Source organism: Mustela nigripes, chromosome 2 (assembly GCF_022355385.1).
Source record: "Mustela nigripes isolate SB6536 chromosome 2, MUSNIG.SB6536, whole genome shotgun sequence".
NCBI lineage: Eukaryota > Metazoa > Chordata > Mammalia > Carnivora > Mustelidae > Mustela > Mustela nigripes.
In genome coordinates, this window is record NC_081558.1 from 186,463,884 (window position 1) to 186,483,840 (window position 19,957).

At 34.5% G+C, this 19,957-nt stretch overlaps 1 long non-coding RNA gene across 1 annotated transcript in view; it reads right to left on the minus strand.

Moving 5' to 3' along the window:
* The window catches only part of LOC132010262 (uncharacterized), a 61,269-nt gene that overhangs the window by 17,858 nt on the left and 23,454 nt on the right, over positions 1–19,957 (minus strand). The window contains exon 3 of the long non-coding RNA XR_009402207.1: positions 16,417–16,472. This is a non-coding gene — a long non-coding RNA (uncharacterized LOC132010262). The remainder of the gene's footprint in view (positions 1–16,416; positions 16,473–19,957) is intronic.

The following is a 19,957-nucleotide window of genomic DNA, read 5'->3' on the forward strand; positions in this document are numbered from 1 at the left end:
ATATTTTATATTAACATGTTATGGATTGCTACTGTTATTTTAAAAGAAATTAATAATTATTTTATAATATTAATTTTAACTCCTAACAAGATAACTTATAGAGAGATGATATTGCTATATGGGTATAAAGATAGAGATACAGATATAGATTTAGATGTAGAGGTGGCTATAAATACAGATATGGATATAGACAAAGATATGACTCAGATAAACAAAAGTTCCTCAAGATCCTCAATAATTTTAAGAATATACAGTCCTAAGATCATTGTATTTGAGAAATGTGATATATTTATATATCTTCATGTATTGTGTCATATCTGTCTCCCACAATAAATTGGGTTGGGCCGCTGCCTTCGGCTCGGGTTGTGATCTCGGGGTCCTGGGATCGAGTCCCGTGTTGGGCTCTCTGCTCAGCAGGGAGCCTGCTTCCTTCTCTCACTCTCCATCTGCCTGCCTCTCTGCCTACTTGTGGTCTCTGTCTGTCAAATAAATAAAATCTTTAATAAAAAAAAAAATCTAAAAATAAATAAATAAATAAATTTACTTTTATTCAAAAGTTTCCTACTAAAAGACATTTCCTGAAATAACAATACCACTGTATTGCATCTCCTTGGCTTTGTTTAAGCATTTACACTTTTCAGAATTTCATATTTTCATTTTTATTTTTTGTTCACCTGTTTATTTTCTGTGTCTCCCCTTGGAATATAAGCCCCATAAGGATAAGAATTTTGTTTGTTCACCATTGTATCCCCCCGCCGGTGTCTGAAACAGTGCTCAACTAATAACTGATGCATGAGTGAATGAATGAATGAATGAAAATGAATAACATGACAACATCCTCTCAAATATTTTATTTTATTGTACCCAAGATATGTTTTCCCTAGTTAAACATTTGATGGTGTCACTTCAGGGATTAGAATTTTCATTGCTTCTCTGTCAGAGTCAAATGTTTTAACGAAACATCTGAGGACCTCTGTAACTCTCCAAACTTAGATCTCTATACCCACTGTTTTGTAATGTATGCTCTAGTAACTTGGAACTATGCATAGTCACCCACATATCCTGTGGTTACTGGTTACAGTTTCTTTCATTTATAAAGCTCATTTAATTATCCCCTAAACAAAAATGAATAAAACATATATGTGAATAGACAAATAATATTCCCCTTCCTGTAATAATATTAGCCATTATATAATTATTATTTAATAATTAACCTTTGATGTTTATTATGATATTTTAAAATCTCAGATTAAGAAGTCCAATAAAAGGTTCCAGTAGATAGTGAAAAGACTGAAATCAGTACAGCTGTATGCCTGTGGTGTGGGGATGTATATGGAGGAGGCTACTTCTGTAATATATTCAGGAAAATTCCTCTTCCCTGAGATAATATGTCAGATAAGACCCTAATTACAAGAAGGAATCAAACATTTGGAGATCTAAGAGTAAACAGCAACTGCCAAGTCATTGATGTTGGAAAAGACTTGATATAACCTTACAAAATAAACAGTTCAAGATGTCCGGAGCTTGTGAGCAGGGAGAAGGATGGCATGAATTGCAGTCAAAAGCTAGACCAGGACTAGGTGGTATAATTGCATGCATACCACCTGAAAGGACTTTATTTATATTCTAATCACAGTTGGAATCCATGGGAGAGGTTTAAGGAAGAGAAAGACATAATATTATTTACACATTAAAAAATTGGAGGACCAGGTAAAAGCAATGCATTAACTATGTCACTTTATATAATGTACTTGTTTAAACTGAGCCCAAAGGATGTGGCCAGAATTATAGATTTCTCTTTTGTATGTTAAAGTATAATAAAACATGTATAATGAATCTACAGACTTAATATAGTTGCTATGCATAATATTCACTTAAGAGAGCAACAATTCATAAATAAGTCTGTTAAATCTCTTCTGAAAACATTCCAACCAGGTATGAAAAAACACACTACTAAATTCTAAACATGAAAACGTGAAACAGTGGGAATCAAGCAGCTTACAGGGTAACAATTTAGATAACTTTTGCATTTCCAGGGATGTCATACCTACTTTTAACATCTGTGTAGAAGCAATTTTTTGAAGAATTTTTTGTGGCCTCAGAAATAAAAATATTTATATTTAGGATTCTAATAAGATTGTATTTCCCAAACTCAAAGCAATTTAAATGAGAAATATGTGTGCTTTCATACATGAGGAGACATCACTGGCCTCCAGCGCAGTATACTTTTTCATTTCACTTCTCACTGATGTTCACTATTATATCCTTGTACCAAAGTTTCGTACACCGATCAAGAAGAAAACATGTGCTAAGTCCTCCTTGATAAGAGCTTTAGGGTCCCCTCTGATCTGCCGTCTTTTTTGACCTTTTACACTTTGGACTGGTTTTAGGAACTCTTAGCTGCTGTCACCACCAGTCAAGTGCCATCCTGAAGTGAGGTTTCCTGTGAGGTCTGCTATTCCACCCTGAGAAGTAAGACAGTGGTTTTATCTACTCTGGAGTTTCTACTACTGGATATTCTCACTGACTTCCCCATTGCCATATTTATTTAGGGAAGATTTTGATACTCTTTGTTTAAGTTTTTGGAAATGTTCCCATTAACAATTCCATTCTTCCTTTTGGTTTTGTCTCATAGTTCAGGGAAGAAAGCTCTGCTTAAACTCTTTATACAGCCACCTTATTGGTGCATTGCAAAAATTCTATATACTTTGCTTCGTCTAAGATCTAACTTTTAATATTTTAATTTTTAATATTTTATTTATTTATTTTATAAATATTATATACACGTTATATATAATATACATATTTTATCTATATATTTATAAATAAATAAGTTTATTTATTTTTAATATTTTAATTTTAATATTAAAACCAAATTTGGGGGCTCTCACTGAAATATTTTCTCAAGTGTCTAGGTCTAACATTCATTTCAAAATATTGCCTTGGCGACATACTTAAAAACAAACAACAAAAAAGCTTCTTCTGTGAAACAGTTTTTTAAAATTCTATTGTAGATCCATTTTCTTGATTAAGAATAAAAGCCAATAATTCAATGGGTGTAGTACCTCAATCAACTTTGAATAATCAATAGTTACTAGGAACAAAATATAGTCATCAATAAATGAAAATAAGACCAGGCATTTACAAGGGTAAACTTTAAATCAGGAATCAGAAATAGAATGTCTATAAATATGTAAATATTTTAGAGACCATCAATTGATATTTGAAAATAATTTGGAAACACAATAAAGAAAAGCATTGACTATAGTATAAATCTCCACCAAATTAGCAACTCAACACTTAAATAAATTAAAAAATATTGTAGAAATTTATACTCTGGTTAGATTTTTCAAATATCACATTTTATATTAGGAAATGCAATGACTATAATAAATGTTAAGGGAAGATGATAGGAATTCATGTTCTGAGATTTAGTTTCTGTTAAAAGGAGAAAATTTCAAGGTTACTAATTTAATACATATTTTAAATATACACAATTACTTTTATATTAGAATAAAATACACAGAAAAATACATGAATAAAAATAATAATGAGCATAATAACTTCTATAATGCAATAAAGTATGATGAATCTTTTTATCATCAAAATTTTATATATTGCTAAATGCTTTATAGCCAGTAAGAGATCACCGTTATGAACAGTTATAAAACTTGTCACTTTTTAATGCAGACAGTTCATTTTTACAGAAGCATCCATCAATTTCTTATTCTTCATAAAACTTTTTATTTGCCTTATGAATATTTCAGTTTTCATGATCTTTTATATACCAATTATAAATGTAAATGTTTTTGACAGAGGATATTATGTAAAACAGCACCCTATTAAAAACTCATATTTTTTAAAGAGGCCTTGACATTCAATACCCATAGCACAAAGTTTTTATAATATTTAATGTCACTAACATGTCATCTATCACTTAGAAAATGAATATTTATTTGTATACATGGACATGGATTCTGTATATTTTCTCAGTTGTGTACTCTATGTAGAATTATTTCTATATTTGGAAGCCCATGATTTTTTTTAGTAAAAATTAACATAGAACATGCATATGCAAAGATACCATGTATATTCTCTAATGTGAAATGTCAGTATATCAATCAGTTTTCATCCCCCCAATTTTTAAAATACCTCTTAGCTTCTCATGGCTTGGAACAGTGTTTCTCAAAGAAAACTTTATCATCAGAATCACTTGGAATGCTTGTTAAAACAAAACATTCCTTGCCCTTATCTGAGACTTACTAAATAAGAATTTCTAGTGGAAGAGTCAGGATCTGAGTTTCATAATAATTTATTTACTGTTACATGGAGCAAGGTTTGAGTACCATTGTTCTAAAGAATTAAATGATGTACTCCTTGTTTAAGTATACAAATCTCTTTATTTAGCCTCTAGCCTTAGCTCCTCAGGAAATCAACCCATACTGCCCATGTACCGACTACTCAGCCTTACACAAGCTATAATGTTCCATAATTCTCATCTCTCAACAGATATTTATGTTCCGTTTAAATTCCTCATTTGTTTCTTTGATGAGGTAAATGACTAAAAGGGATTCTTCCTGACAAAGTGAAGACCAGAATCCTTGTGTCTTAGTTACTTGCTTTGAGGTATATCCACTCTTCAGTTTATTAAAAACCAAAATAAAAATGAATGATGTGTACAGCATCAAGAGATTTTACAGAAAATCTTTTTTCATGCTTCTGAGAAATTTTGTTTCTTACTTGGTTACAAACTGGAAAGCATTCATCTAATGCCTTTTTAGAAGGATTTTCTGAAATATACTAAAACTAGATGTCAGGGGTATCTGGGTGGCTCAATCAAAGAGCATCTGACTCTTGATTTTGGCTCAGGTCGTGATCTCACAGTCCTTGGATGGAGCTCTATGTCAGGCACCCCATTCAGTAGGGAGTCTGCTTCTCTCCCTCTCACTCTGCCCCTCCTCCCTGTGCTCTCTCTCTCATGCTCTCTCTCTCTCTCTCTCTCTTTCTCTTACTCTCTCTAAAAATATATAAATAAACTTTTAAAAATAAAAATAAAAATAAAACTGGATGTCAGCTCTACTTATGGTTATGCTGGTTCTCTGAATATGAATCATAACCTTAAATTTATTTATAAATCTTTAGTTTATCCTGATTGTTACTTTAAGTTGACCTATACGTATTAACTCTGGACTAAGATCATCTAACTTTTTATTAATTATTTTTATTAACATATAATGTATTATTTGCCCCAGGGGTACAGGTCTGTGAATCATCATGCTTACATATTTCACGGCACTCACCACAGCATGTACCCTTCCCAATGTCCATAACCAAGTCACCCTATCCCTACTCCCCCACCCCTCAGCAACCCTCTATTTGTTTCATGGGATTCAGAGTCTCTTGTGGTTTCTCTCCCTCCTGGTCCCATCTTGTTTCATTTTTTCCTTCTCTACCCCCCAAACCCCCCACGCTGCCTCTCGAATTTCTCTTATCAATAAGATCATCCAATTTTAAATGAATTTGAGAGTATTTGGTTGATTAGACTCAATAAATTTTTAAAAGTTAAAATTATAAATAAAAAGTTCACATAATAAAATTAAGATGTTACATATATAAGTAAGAAAATAAAATCTGATTTAATTTCCTGTGGAACTATTTTTTATTAAGATAATCAACATGTACTATTAAATTAGTTTCAGGTGTGCAATAATGATTCAATAAATGTGCATCTTGTGCAATGATCTCCACAATGAGCCTAGTTAACCATCCATCACCATACATATATATGGAAATTTTTTTCTTGTGAGAATTTTGAAGATCTAATCTCTAACTTTCAAATATGCAATATAAACACTGTATTTGCAGCATTAATAACTATACAATAGTATCTGTAGTCACACCTTTCACCCCCATGGCATTTTTAAAATAATTAGATGTTTATTCCTCTAATAGAATTATTTTTAATATTTACTTTTCAGATGTTTCTTAACATTGAATATTTGAATTTTATATAAGAATTTTGGTCCAGGGGCACCTGGGTGGCTCCAGTGGATTAAAGGCTCTGCCTTCGGCTCAGGTCATGATCCCAGGGTCCTGGAATCGAGCCCCACATCCGGCTCTCTGCTAGGCAGGCTCTCTGCTTCCCTTCCTCTCTCTCTGCCTCTCTCTCTGCCTACTTGTGATCTCTCTCTCTCTCTGTCAAATAAATAAATAAGATCTTAAAAAAAAAAGAATTTTGGTCTATAATATTTTACTGTTATTCAATATGTCATCATATCAAAAAATATTTTTCAATGTTGTCTGCACTAATTTCAAGGTAAGAAATTTAATTTGGCACTAGGTGATGGCATACATGGCAAGTACTTGTGTTTATAAAAAATCCCACAAAGCCAACAAATCTCTATCACTGAAATGCTCCAGAATGTGTAATTCCACACACACACACACACACACGCACACACACACACACACACGCACACAAAATAATCATGTTGACCTAAGTAATGTCAGTACCTTTGGGACATTTTTGAAAATACAGCAATATGTAAGAATCACAATATTATTGTTATTTTTTTTTTCATCTGATTCTGGATGAAAAGGATGTGTAGTGGAGGATCAGGAAGTTGGAGAATAATGAAAGTTGTGGGGCATGAAAACAAAAGCACTTCCAAGGGTTCACTCTGGAGAGAGAGAGGAAATATCAAAAAGGTACTGCAGAGGTGCCTGGGTGGCTCGGTTGGTTAAGCTTTTGCCTTCAGCTCCAGTTATGACTCCTGAGTCCCCAGATCCAACCCTGCACTGGGCTCCATGCTTAACAAGGAGTCTGTTTCTCCCACTCCCTCAGCTTCTCCTCCTGCTCATGCTCCTTCTTTCTCAAATAAATAAATAAAATTGTCTAAAAAAAAAAAAAAAAATCCAAAAGGTGCTGCAAAACTTCTGTTTTGCTTAACCTTAGACTGAATTATGGACATGGATGCTCAGTATAATGGGACCATTTTTATTTTCAGGGGAAAAAAAAGCCAAGCCATTCACAATGTTTAAGTGATGCTACTAGATTTTTATTTTAAAGAAATCAATCTAGTTTCAATGAGAAAAACTTCTTAAACATGTGTCAGAGTATTTGTGGTTATCTCATGCAGAGAAATCTTATGGAATCTTATGATTCCATTTTGAAATGATAGGGGAGAATACGGTAAAGAATGCTGGACTGAGAAGAATCAAAAATCCAAAAGACTTTCTGACATTTCTAAAGTGGAACAAAGAAGATTCAAATATGCTAAATAAGAGTCTATCTATAATATCTATTTTTACCAGAAAAAAATATTTGAATAATTCATACAAAATCTCTATTTCTTCTTATGATACATTATGCAGTTTTCTTTTTTAAAAAAGGTTTTTTGGTGGTTTTTTTTTTCCTGGAATGATATAACTGCATTGATTTTCCTTCTGATGTCTTAAGCCTATTGAATGATTAAATCATTTCAAAGCAAATCGAATGTCAAAGTATCACAACCTGTCTGGAAATTTTTTAAAAGACACATGAAACTAACAGTACAGCCAACTTGCAGCTGTTTACTTCCTTATAGAGATCTAATTATCCGTTAAAAAAAAATTTAGCTAAATTTCTCAATATTTCCTTTTCCCCAAGTTATTTTAAAGTGTAGCCAAAACTATGCACCGTTGTCTTATAAAACCTCATATTTAATTAAAAAATCATATCCTACAGAATATATGCATATAGATATTATAGAAGATGAAGAGGAGGCTCTGGTAGAATAGAACATTAAAAGGGAATTAAGAAAAAACATTGATTCCAATTAGAGGTGTATCTTTTTTCTTAGATCCAAAGGTATTGGAGCGTTAAGCCCTTTAAAATTAGAAGTAGATCAGGGCAGATGTAAAACTCTTAGGCTTTAAAATTATTTGTGTATTAGTGTATCATAACCAGAAAAATCAAATGCACAAAAAGATATGAGTTACACAAGACAGAAAATTTTCAAGAATTGAAAGAGCACTTGTTCTTAAAAATGTATGCAACATAACTTTTGTGAGGTTAAAAATGTCATAGAAATATGACTTCTCAATAAGTAGATAATTTAATTTAATTTTTATTTGAAATTTGAAGCTGCAAATATGGTTATAGTTTTGAATAATCATTATTCACCCATTATGAGGTTAATCATATCCTTCAAAAGAGATATGTTGAAATCCTAATCAACAGTATAATAAAATGTAACCTTATTCTGTGGCCTTATAAGTGACTTAAGGGTCTTTGTAAAGACCCTATTTAATTAAATTAAAATAAAATCATTAGGGTGATCCCTAAGCCAATATGACAGGTGTCCTTACAAAAAGGGGAAATTTTTAAAAAATGAATAAACAAAAGCAGAATTAGAACCATAAATACAGAGGACAAACTGATGGTTGCCAAAGGGGAGAGGGTGGGCAGTTGGGCAAAATGGGTTAGGGAATAAGAGATACAGACCTCCAGTTAAGGAAGGAGTAAGTTACCAGAATAAAAAACAGAGCATAAGGAATACAGTCAATGATACTATAATAGTGATCTAAGGAGACAGATGGTAGCTATACTCACGTTGAATATAGTGTAACATGTAAACTTGTCAAATCACTAAGTTATACACCTGCAAGGAAAGTAATGTTGTATGTCAACTATGCTCAGATAAAAACAGGCGGGTTGAGAGTCGAGGAGGGGGTTTTGGACACAGAGTTAGATCCATCCAGAGAGAATACTATGGGAAGAGGACACAGGGATAATGTTATGTGGAAGTGAAGGTGGAGACTGGAGAGACACACTACAAATTAAGGAATGCCAAAGATGAGAGTTAAAAACCAGAAGCTAAGGTGCTGGGTGGCTCAGTGGGTTAAGCCTCTGAAGGCCTTCAGTTCAGGTATGATCTCAGGGTCCTGGGAGAGCCCCCCATTGGGCTCTCTGCTCAGCAGGAAGTTTTGTTCCGTCTCTCTCCCTGCTTCTCTGCCTACTTGTGCTTTCTCTCTGTGTCAAATAAATAAATAAAATCTTAAAAACAAACAAACAAACAGACAAACAAACAAAAACCAGAAACTAGAAGAGAGGCTTGGAACAGATATCAATTCCTTTGAACCATTCAGTTTTGGGTACTTGATGATATAGCAAACCCAGGAAACTAGTACATCATTTGAGTAAATAAATTTACTTCAGAATATTAACAGATTGAAGAAACACTTTCTTAACACTCATGCGATTATTTCATACTAATTGAACATCATTATTTAAAATACCATTAATTACAGAAAATATTATCATAAAATACAGCCATCTGGCCACCAGTCAAAGCTTTAACCATATACTTAGCATCATGGAGAAAGTATTAGAATTTGAATTCACTCTTGCTTTATTACAAAAAGAATTAGACTACTACTAAAGAATTACACTACAAACTTAGTTGTGTTCGAGCTAGCATTTGAACTTTAAGTTCTTTGACTGTACCCAAGCCACTTGGGAATCTTTTTCAAAACTAACCCTGCATCTGACATGTTATATTTAGTTACAAGTTGTTCAGTGTATCAAAGGTGGATACAAGCAAGGATAAAAATAGGTCATTCTCAAGTTTTAAAAAGTAGAATACTAAAATATAGTTAAGTCTTTCTCTCTTTTGAGTTATTTAAGAAACAGATACATAAAGCAGATCTGTTAAGTAAAATATATATATGTCTACAAAGGTATGTTTTGTAACAAAATATATATATGTCTACAAAGGTATGTTTTGTAACAAAATCTGATACTTTTCTTATGTTTGGAAAGGTTGTAGTCAGTGTTTTCTGTACAACATAAAAAAAAAGGTATACTGAATGAAGAAACAATAAGCAAGTTGTTCCTTAGAATTTTCTCTTCCTTAATGTATTTTCTCTGAGGTCCCTTGAATTCTTTAGAAAATTCATGATCCCAAACATTTGGTCAAGCCTCACTTACTTATTTAAAAAAAAAAAGCAAATGAACATGTCTTACACTACAAAAAGATTAGTACCAAAGAACTATAAGCCAAAAAAAAATCAAAACAAGTATGGGTTACCATGAACTGTTACTGTAATCAAATAGTCCATCTCAAACAATTACTAGAAGTAACTAGTAATAGGAAAACTAACATTCCTATTAATTTAAAACTAAGAACAACTCAAAACCTTTCTGAATTGACTCAAATACTTCTACAACAGTGAGAATTCTCACTGCATGCATAGGGAGATTTCCACTGGGTAGAATTTTGAGTGAGGGTTCCAGGTCAGGTGGATATGAGCCTTGGGTATACAGCAGCTAAGTCAGACACTGTGATGTGCTGTGCAGTTCAGCATTAATGGATGGATTTGTTACCTCAGCCACCAGAAATGTGGTCAACCTGCTTAGAGATTCCTTCAGAGCAAGAGTTGCCCTATCCAAGGCCACACCCCTTCCCAGAGCTGTCATACCCAAAGTCTTTCAGGCAGGGCTTGAAAAACCCAGTCATTGGGAGTACAATGAGAAAACATTACAAAGGGTAATTCTTCCTTCAGAGCTCCCTGTGCTGTTGTCTGAGTTTGCCACTGGGCCTTCAGTGCAATTTAATTCTTCTTTCTGCCCAGTTCTGCTTCTTCCCCTTCCTTTTCCAAGTGTGGATGACAGAGAAACTAATAAAGATCCTGCATGCTAAACCCCATGGCACAATCTGCTTTCTAGGGAATGCAATCTGAGATGGTTTTGGAAAGCAGACACTCAGAATGATTCTGGGATTGAATTTCTTGGAGTCCTGCTGGGAATAAGGTGCCATCACTGGTCCCATCATTATATCAGGAACATAGAGATTTCCTGACATACATGGCAGACTAATTGTTAAATTAGTGGAGAATTGGGATGAAAAGAATGAATTAGCTGGTGCAATGTGTAAGATATTTGAGAAACATAGGAGAAATAGTAATCATGAGTATAAGAGGATTAGGTAGCTGTTATTAAACTTACTAAACTCAAATGGGACTCTGTAAAATAACAAAATGTCAAGAAAAATTGATCACCTGAAGGAAAGGTAAAAGCCAGAGAGACTCTATAGCAGCATGTGTTTCTGTAAAAATTAAAAAACAAAAGCAAAAACAAAAAAAGACAACAACAACAACAAAAACTACGCTTATCAGCTTAGCAAAGCTCCAAATAAGATTAAACTCTCACCTAACATGGGTCTTCCATGTCAAGTTCAGGACCCTGATTTGAAAAGAATATGATGCTGGTAAAGAATAGAGACATTTGTGGTGATGCCCCTGAAAATCTTCTTTTATTCTTTTGTTCTTTTTCTTCTTTTCTATTTTTATCTTCTTTTATTTTTAATTTAAATTCAATTAATTAATGTATTGAGTATTGTTGGTTTCAGAGGTAGGGTTCAGTGATTCCATCACTCGTATGAAACACCCAGTGCCCATTACATCATGTGCCCTTACTAAGGTCCATCACTCAGTTACCCCATCCCTCCACTCACCTTCCCTCCAACTACCCTCAGTTTCGTTTCCTATGATAAGAATGTCTTATGGTTTCTCTCCTGCTCTGATTTTGTCTTGTTTTATTTTTTCCACCCTTCCCCTGTGCTTCTCTGTTTTGTTTCTTAAATTCCACATATGAGTGAAATCATAGGATAATAGTCTTTCTCTGTCTTATTTTGCTTAACATAATATCCTCTCATTCCATCCACATTGTTGCAAATGGCAAGATTTCATTTTTTTGGTGGTGCCCCTAAAAATCTTGAATTCCTAGATTCTCTGCCTTCCCGGGGCTTGCAGAAGTTCCCAATATCTTCCTAATAGGAGCTAGTACCCACCTACTCACCCACCCACCCCCACCTTGCTTGAAAATCATTCAGAAAATTCTCTTGAAATTAACCAGTGTCCTCCTTATAATCTGCTCTAAACTCCTCTCGTGGCCTCTATGCTTATAATATAGGATTAAGTAGCAAGAGCTTTACCTTGGGACATGCTTGGTCTAATGAAAGAAGAAAGAGGTCATATATAAAGGAGCTCTAAGACTTAGCCAGAAAAGAAAAAAAAAAAAAAAAAAATCACAAAGAGCAAGGAGGATAGGTATGGGATGGGTTTCTGGAGGTCCTTGATTAAGGGAGGAAACTCAAAAAGGAAGTAGAATAAGAGAGATAATTCAGGAGCACTTTCTTTTAATGTGGGTTTTAATACTGTCAAGAATTCCAGGAAGTGGTATAAATTTGTTTCTGGGTTATCTCCTAGAAGTGTCAGTGTGATTTTTACCAAACATTAAAGAGGAGTTAATATCCATTCTTCTCAGATTGTTCCAAAACCATGGAAGGGTAGTGGTCCATGCTAAATTGAAATGCAAGATTGCCATAATACGAAAAAGATGAAGGCATTAAAGGTATCAAAGAAGTCGGAAGGCTACAGTAGCTATACCATGTAAGGCTGGAAAACAACCCAATTATCATGTCCTATAGGTAGTCAGGAGGACAGGCCATGTGTAAAGGCCATAAAAAATGCACCGGGGAGAAGGGTATCAGCATTGCCAGAGGCTCTGTGGTGGCTTTTCTCTGCACATTGACGATGATCTTAGAAGAGGTGGTTCCAGAACTTGTCTCACTGACAGGTGAACAGAAGTGGTTGATAGGACTCCAGAACAATGAGGCCAGAAGACAGCAGGTAGAAGACAATTGAATGTAATTATCTTAATGAGGTCAGGGAGGTGGTCAAGAGGCCTGATCAGCAAATGGAAATGGATAACTGAAAACATGTCCAGAGGCACAAAATAGACAGACATCCAGCAAAGTGAATGAAAAGACACTGATATCATTTGCTTCAGTAAAAACCCATAGTCTCTTCTCCAGTTTTCAGACCTGAGCTGGTTTTAATCTGGAATCCACTGAAGTAGAGGTCATGTCCCTAAAAGCAAGGACAACACAACAGATGATGGGTGTACTTGGAAACTACCATCCTGATTATTATGTAAATGCAATTACCACCATTTCATGAAGTAATTATACATTGGAGAAAGGGAATATCCAAACATTTTTGAGGATTGTTGGCCTGAGGTGACACTGATACCCAGAGTTCCCTAAGTATCATGTCAGCATTATGTTTGAAGTGACCAGCATTGATTCTGAAAGGAATAAGATATATTTCAAGTATGGGTCTGTCTTTCTGCTCACAGAGCCTTAGTCAATACCAGAATTGAAAGGATTATGAAGTGTTTGATCCATCAGCATGGGATTCCTTGTATTATCACCTCAAAGAAGGGAACCCAGTCTATAGAAAAAAAAAAAAAAAAAAGTGTCAGTGGAGCCCATGACCAGGGTATCCACTGCTTCTTGGAAATTAAAAAATCATTGACTTCTCAAAAATGGCTAATTCTGATTAATAAACACCAAATTTTCCTAATATAGTCAACAAGTCATTAGGAAATATCCTAATGCACATAAACATAAAAGTATAAGATTCACATTCATTTGCCATTAAGCATCATAAAAAGACCTGTGCATTTTGACTAAGACCATAACTGGACTACAGATCAACTTTGAAATGAATTGCTTTTTTTCAAGCGATGACTAACCCTATAGACTTTGCCTAATTTTATGGATTTGCACATGTTTTCTGATTAGGTTTCGGTGCCCTCCCTTTCTATCTGATGTACAGCACTGAACATGCCCATGCCTAGCATGAAGTCAATTTGAGCCCCACTTGATAGGCAAATAATAGTCGTTATGCCCCAGCCCATATTTACTTTATTTCACCACTCAGATTCCTTCAGTCAATGAATATAATATAATATTGAGGAAGCTTGTTAGATCATGAGAAATGAGACAAAAAAATTAAGAAAACTTTAGCATTAGTCCAGAATATTAAAATCTATATAATAGGAATTTTAAGGAAAGAGAAAGGTAAGATAAGGGGTTAAAAAATAATGGCAGAAAATTCCTTAAACAGATGCTAATAAGATAATTAAATAGCAAACAAAACAAACTGAGGGTTTTGGAAAGGAGGGTGGTGAGGGGTTGGGTAAACCTGGTGGTGGGTATTATGGAGGGCACGTATTGCATGGAGCACTAAGTGTGCTGCATAAACAATGAATTTTGGAACACTGAAAAGAAGTAAAATAAAATGGAAAAAAAAATAAAAACAAACAAAACAAAAACAGGTCCCTTCAAAAAACTCTTAAGACCTTCCAGAGATAAGAAATGAAAGAAACAATATTAATTATTTGGCCATTAATAGAGAAAATGTCCAAGGCCACACAATTATATTTGTCAGAATTTTCATCAATTCTAAATCCCAAAAATAATGAGAACAATTATTAATAAAGACGATTTTCAGACTAGCATTTAATAACAAGCCAAGCAAATATTCTAGTGGGAGAGGAGAATACAGATACACAAAAATTTAGGGTGTTCCTAAAAAGAATCATTTTATTTGGCTTCTGGGTGTCTCAGTCAGTTAAGCATCTGACTCTTGGTTTCAGCTCAGGTTGTGAACTCATGGGTCCTGAGATCAAGCCCCAAAATGGGCTCCTAGCTCAGGGGAGAATCTGCTTGAGGATTCCCTCCCTCTGCTCCTCTCCCCTTTACTTGGTCTCTTTCTCAAATAAATAAGTAACTCTTAAGGGGAAAAACAAACAAACAAACAAACTTTGATAAATTCCAGAAAACCAAAAGACTAAAATAAAAAGGGAAATGTAAGAGAAAGTATTGGAAGTAATTCAAAAGTGAAAAACAATAACAACAAGAATGCTCCAGGATGGCAGCCATGTAGCAGTCTAAGAAGCAATCAATGTAATGTGGAATAGAAAGTCAAAGGGTTCTGAGAAGAATGTCTTTAATAATATAGTGCATTTTATTACCCAAATTGTATGATTAATGTGGTAAAGGCAGTGTTTCTCTAGTGAATGGCAAGGGAGGAAAACAATCCCAAAAGAGACAGGAAAAGGCTAAACAATAAAGCCATAGTCCGAATGCAAAATAAATTAAGATATGAAATGGTTTTGAGTAATTGGTGGAATAAATGAAACAAAAATAAAAAAGGACTTCCTTTTAAGACACTCTTCAAGGACCCTAAATTTACTGACATTTTTCTTTCTAGGAGTCTGGTCACAGCACTTGCTCCCTAGTGTATGATACTTCTATTACATAAGATTTGAAACATTTTATAACATATAGTCACTGTGTAGGTTTCCTCTGGTTGCTTGTAAGGAATTGTCACAAATAACAAATCACTTGTAATTTGTTACAAGCAACCACACAGTTTCCTGTGGCTAAAACAATAGGATTAAAACAACAGACCTATTCCTGTGGCTTTAAACAGCAGACAGGAGTCCTGTCCCAGTCCTAAGGGGGCCAAAAGTCTGAAATCAAGGTGTTGACGAGGCCACACTCCCTCCAGAGGCTTTAAGGGAGAATTCTCCCTTGACTCCCCTAGTTTCTGGTAATCATTGACATTCCTTGTTATGGCTACATGTCACTCTAAACTCTGCTCCCATCCTCAGGTAGCCGTCTTTGTGTTTCTATCCAATTTCTCTCTGCTTCTCTTTCACAGAGACATATGACTGCATTTAGACACACCCAGATAACCCAATTTAAGCCTCCTCTGGGCTTTATCTTCGTCACATGTTTTGATGTATATGGGAATGTGCACTCGTTTTACGTATATGGTAATGTTCGCAGGTTTCCAAGATTAGGAAATGAATACATCTCTGGGGGGACACTGTCTCTGCCCTCCACAACAACAACAACAGCCACAACAACAACAACAACAACAAACTGATTGATGGGAAAGAGATGGAAGAAATTCTACATCCTACTTTATTCATCTTTTATTAGAAGCTCTGCTTAAAGTCACTGGAACAAGAAATGGAGGTTTAATTATATTTAAAGTCATAAAAGTAAGTACTAGAATAGCTTAAAGGAAAATATAATTAGAAAATTTTGAGAAAGGATGTGATGAGCCCATGGGAATAATGGGCGAAGCTAAACCTTTCAGCACTTTATAAAGGGGAGTCAATGATTTCAATGTTCTAGCTAGATAAAAAGTTAAATGTCCATTGTTGAACATTATAAAACAACTACAAAGGACATAAACATAAGAATAGGATAAAGTGATTTTGGTGGATAATCCTGGTAGTAGGGTTGAGTGGAATAAGACCCTTACATTTTTCCCTTTTTATATTGATATTCTAAAACACCATGATGAATGTCTGAATATGGATAAAAAAGTCTTTTACACTAATGTTCAAAGTAATTTCATTCTTAATAACAAAGAACAGAAGACAAATAGAAATAACCCCTTTACATTTCTTTCAATTCTACTTGCTCATTTGGCCATCAGCTTATGCTCATAAATTTAAATGTACAAAACCATGTTTCTCTTACAGAGAAATAAATAAATAAATATACTTACTCAAAAGTCTGTGTTTCTTTTCTTTTTTTCTTTTTTCTTAATCCCAGGGAAACTGGCTTTAAGAAAAAAATGAAAAGTATATTCACGACATCGTCTTCCTACTGACTGAGTTTCTTTACTTATAACTAGTAAGTTAATCCCTCTCGAGATCCTGTTTTTCTCTGTTAGAGGAATGTTGGCTTCTCAACATAAAAATCTGACAGACTTGATCTAATTCATAACACCTTATGCATAACATTCTTATGCATCTGTGTCAGCCATCATTTTGTTTGATAAATTATACATGACTATTAATCAATGACTGACAATCTCAGCTCTGAAATATTAGTAACAATGACATTGCTCTGATATTTATTATTAAGAAAATACACTTTTGAATCTTTGCCTCTGAAATTTATCATACAGGTGAGAATGAAATGGCACATTATAGGTTCTCACAAGTTACCATTTTTAATGTTTTATCTAATGTAGTTGGGCTCTAAGAGAACAATTCAGTGTCTAATCCCAAGAGCTTTGAGAAATAGAATATGTGAATCTTATTTGTTTTATGAAATTCTTATAACAGAACTTAAGCAACATTTTAATTAAACTCGGGCTTCATCACTAGACTTTGCTTATTTTAGATAGCTCTAGCTTTACACAACTTATGTCAGGGCTGAAATGTTACACTTTAGCTGGTTCAGCCTATAAAGCCCTTGAGAATACTGCCAAGAGTCTACAGTTATATATCATTCTACTAGAATGAATGTATATGGAGTATTATATTCACTTCTTTAGTCAGAAGGCCAATGAAAGTATGGTGCTCAGCAAAAAAGGTTCATGGCATGGTATTTGTACATGGCGCACGCACGTGTGTGTGTGTGTGTGTGTGTGTGTGTGTGTGTGTGTGATATTTTGAAGGGATAAACAAATGATGAAGAGGATTGTCACTAGGAGAACGCTAGGGAATTTTACTAGAATCAGAATAAATTGAATACGATAAAATGCTGACCAGCAACAAAAATTCTTTCAGATGTGACAATCATCAGTTGGAAAATTGAAATTTTATAACTGCAAATTCTTTAAAGACAGAGTACCAACTTCATCACTTGGCTCATAGAAAAGTTGAATAAAAGGACAATGAAGACCATATATAGTTTTAAAATACTGCTTTGAGCTTCTCATTTCTTTGAGAAATTAGAGAAAATTTGAGAGAATTTCTCTAATTGTCATCATCCTCTTTGAGGCATTTAATGGTTTGTCATCCATGGAAAATTTAATGAATACAATAACACAAATACAGAATCCCAATTTCTAGGGGAGTGAGGTTAGCATTCAATAGATAGGATAGGAATTTGGATCAGATGTCAGAGGTCCTGCAACTAGGCTTCCCTTAAGCCCTAAAGTATACATAATAAAGAAGTCCTAATTCTGCAGGGATAGCAAATTTGAGAGAGAATTTGATGAATTTGACCTCGTAAATTTGCGATGCTTATATAAATGGAATAGGAGCTTGGAAGAGGGATTAAGAATAAAGGTGTATAATGTTTTATAAATAAAAAGTCCAGTGCTATGAAGATCACCATCATTTGATGGTTCTTCTTAGCATCAAATGTGTATCACTGAATAGAATTACCATTACAATCTGGATTTTTAAAGCAGATTAAACTCATGTTGATGGTTTAGATGAGTGACCTAACTGACCACTGCCTTTTAAGACATTTATTAATTAAGGTTCTTATTACCTGATTTGGTTATTCTGGCCAAATCATATCTCATTCAGTATAAAAGCTACAGAAACTCATGTTTTCATAATTTCTTTTTAATTCTTGCTCTCTAGTAGCTACTTCTTTTCTGAAAGCAAGCACACTTCTACCTGTCCTGTAACACCTTGGTTCTTGTTACCTCCTTGAGCGACCATTGTACCACTCTCAGTAAGATTTTCAAATGTGTATATAATGTTTATCTCCATTTTTGGTCTTTTGGTGACACATTTCTGAATACCTAGGGACTTAACTATCTCTCTTATTACTTTGAGGACTGGACTTGCAAGATGGGTAACTAAGAACTGTCATGTTGGTAAATCTAGAAGCATTTCCACAGTCTCATTCTCCACCATATTTGTCATTTTTTATTTCTACTGTTCAGTTTATTCTGGGTTCTTTGTGCCCTTGGCTTCTATGTTACCTCATATTTATGTTTGCTTTCCTATCTCTGGAGTCACTAATTTTTGGCTCTATTTCCTCTGCTCACATTCTAAATGCAAATGACTTCCCAAATTCTTTTTTTTTTTTAAGATTTGATTTATTTATTTGAGAGGGAGAGAGACAAAAAGGAGAGGAGCAAAGGGGAAGGAAGAGAAAGAAAGAGGATCCTAAACAGACTCCACACTGAGAGCTCAGAGTCCAACGTGGGGCTCGATCTCACAACCCTGAGAACATGGCCCGAGCTGAATGCAACAGTTGGATGCTTGACCGACTAAGCCACCTGGTGCCCCTCTTCCCAAATTCTGACCTTTATCCTTTTCTCCATATTACACCACCACCTTTGATCATTAATTCCATAGAGGAGCTTGTAGAGTCATTAACAGTCAAACCTAAATGTGTGATTCCCCAACATACATCTTGTTCTCAGTCTATGTCCTTTTGCATTAGTAGACATATCCTAGGATGCTTTAGTTCTATTTGCTTATTTGCCACAGAATCCTTTGTCATTCATTTTGTCCACTCAACATCTAAATCTAAGTGTTTGAAGAATTCCCCAACTAATAAAATAGACCAAGTCTCATGTAGAAGCCAAATACACTGAATCCTTTCTTCCCCAGTCCTTGATGGCTAAAGTACTGACACATAAATTTTTGCTAATCATACATTGCGTCTAAAACAGAAACTAGAGACATAAAGAAGGAACATAATAAAGTGTCATCTGGTGACAGGTGTCTGGAATGACTGTAGCTAAATCCAGAGGCCAATCTTAGCAGTGGTTGCATTACTAGAGGCAGTTTCTATGACTTGGTATCAGCCGTTTCCTTGGGGCATCATCTCGTTCCCAGAGGTGGAAGAATTTGTGCCTTTTGTTGACCAGATCTGCATGATGATTTGAAAACTATTTCTGGATGTGTGACCTCTAAGATCTTACAAGCTGTCCATTATCTTTCCAACAAATTTGTTGTCCAGAATCAGTTATCCAGAATTAGTTCCTCTTTTTTCTACTATGAACTCTTGGAATTAGGTCTACCTATGTCAGCAGGTGGGGCCTCCACATTTTATATTATTTATAAATTACTTTGTTTTATTCATTTATACTGCAAATTCCTGTTCTCTGGATGTCTATTCAAACTGCAATCCATTATTGGTTTTACTTATTTTGTGTGACTTCCTCTCCAGTCATCCATTTTTTTTTTTTTTTATTCTGTAATACTCCATAGTTGGCAGAAAAATAAAACAGCTGCAATTACACGGTGTCTTTTCCTTCTCTCCTACTGTATTCACTCCACAGGCATCATTTGCTATGCTAATTCTCATCCCGTCTTGGTTGGTCATCATTATTGACTTAGAATAGT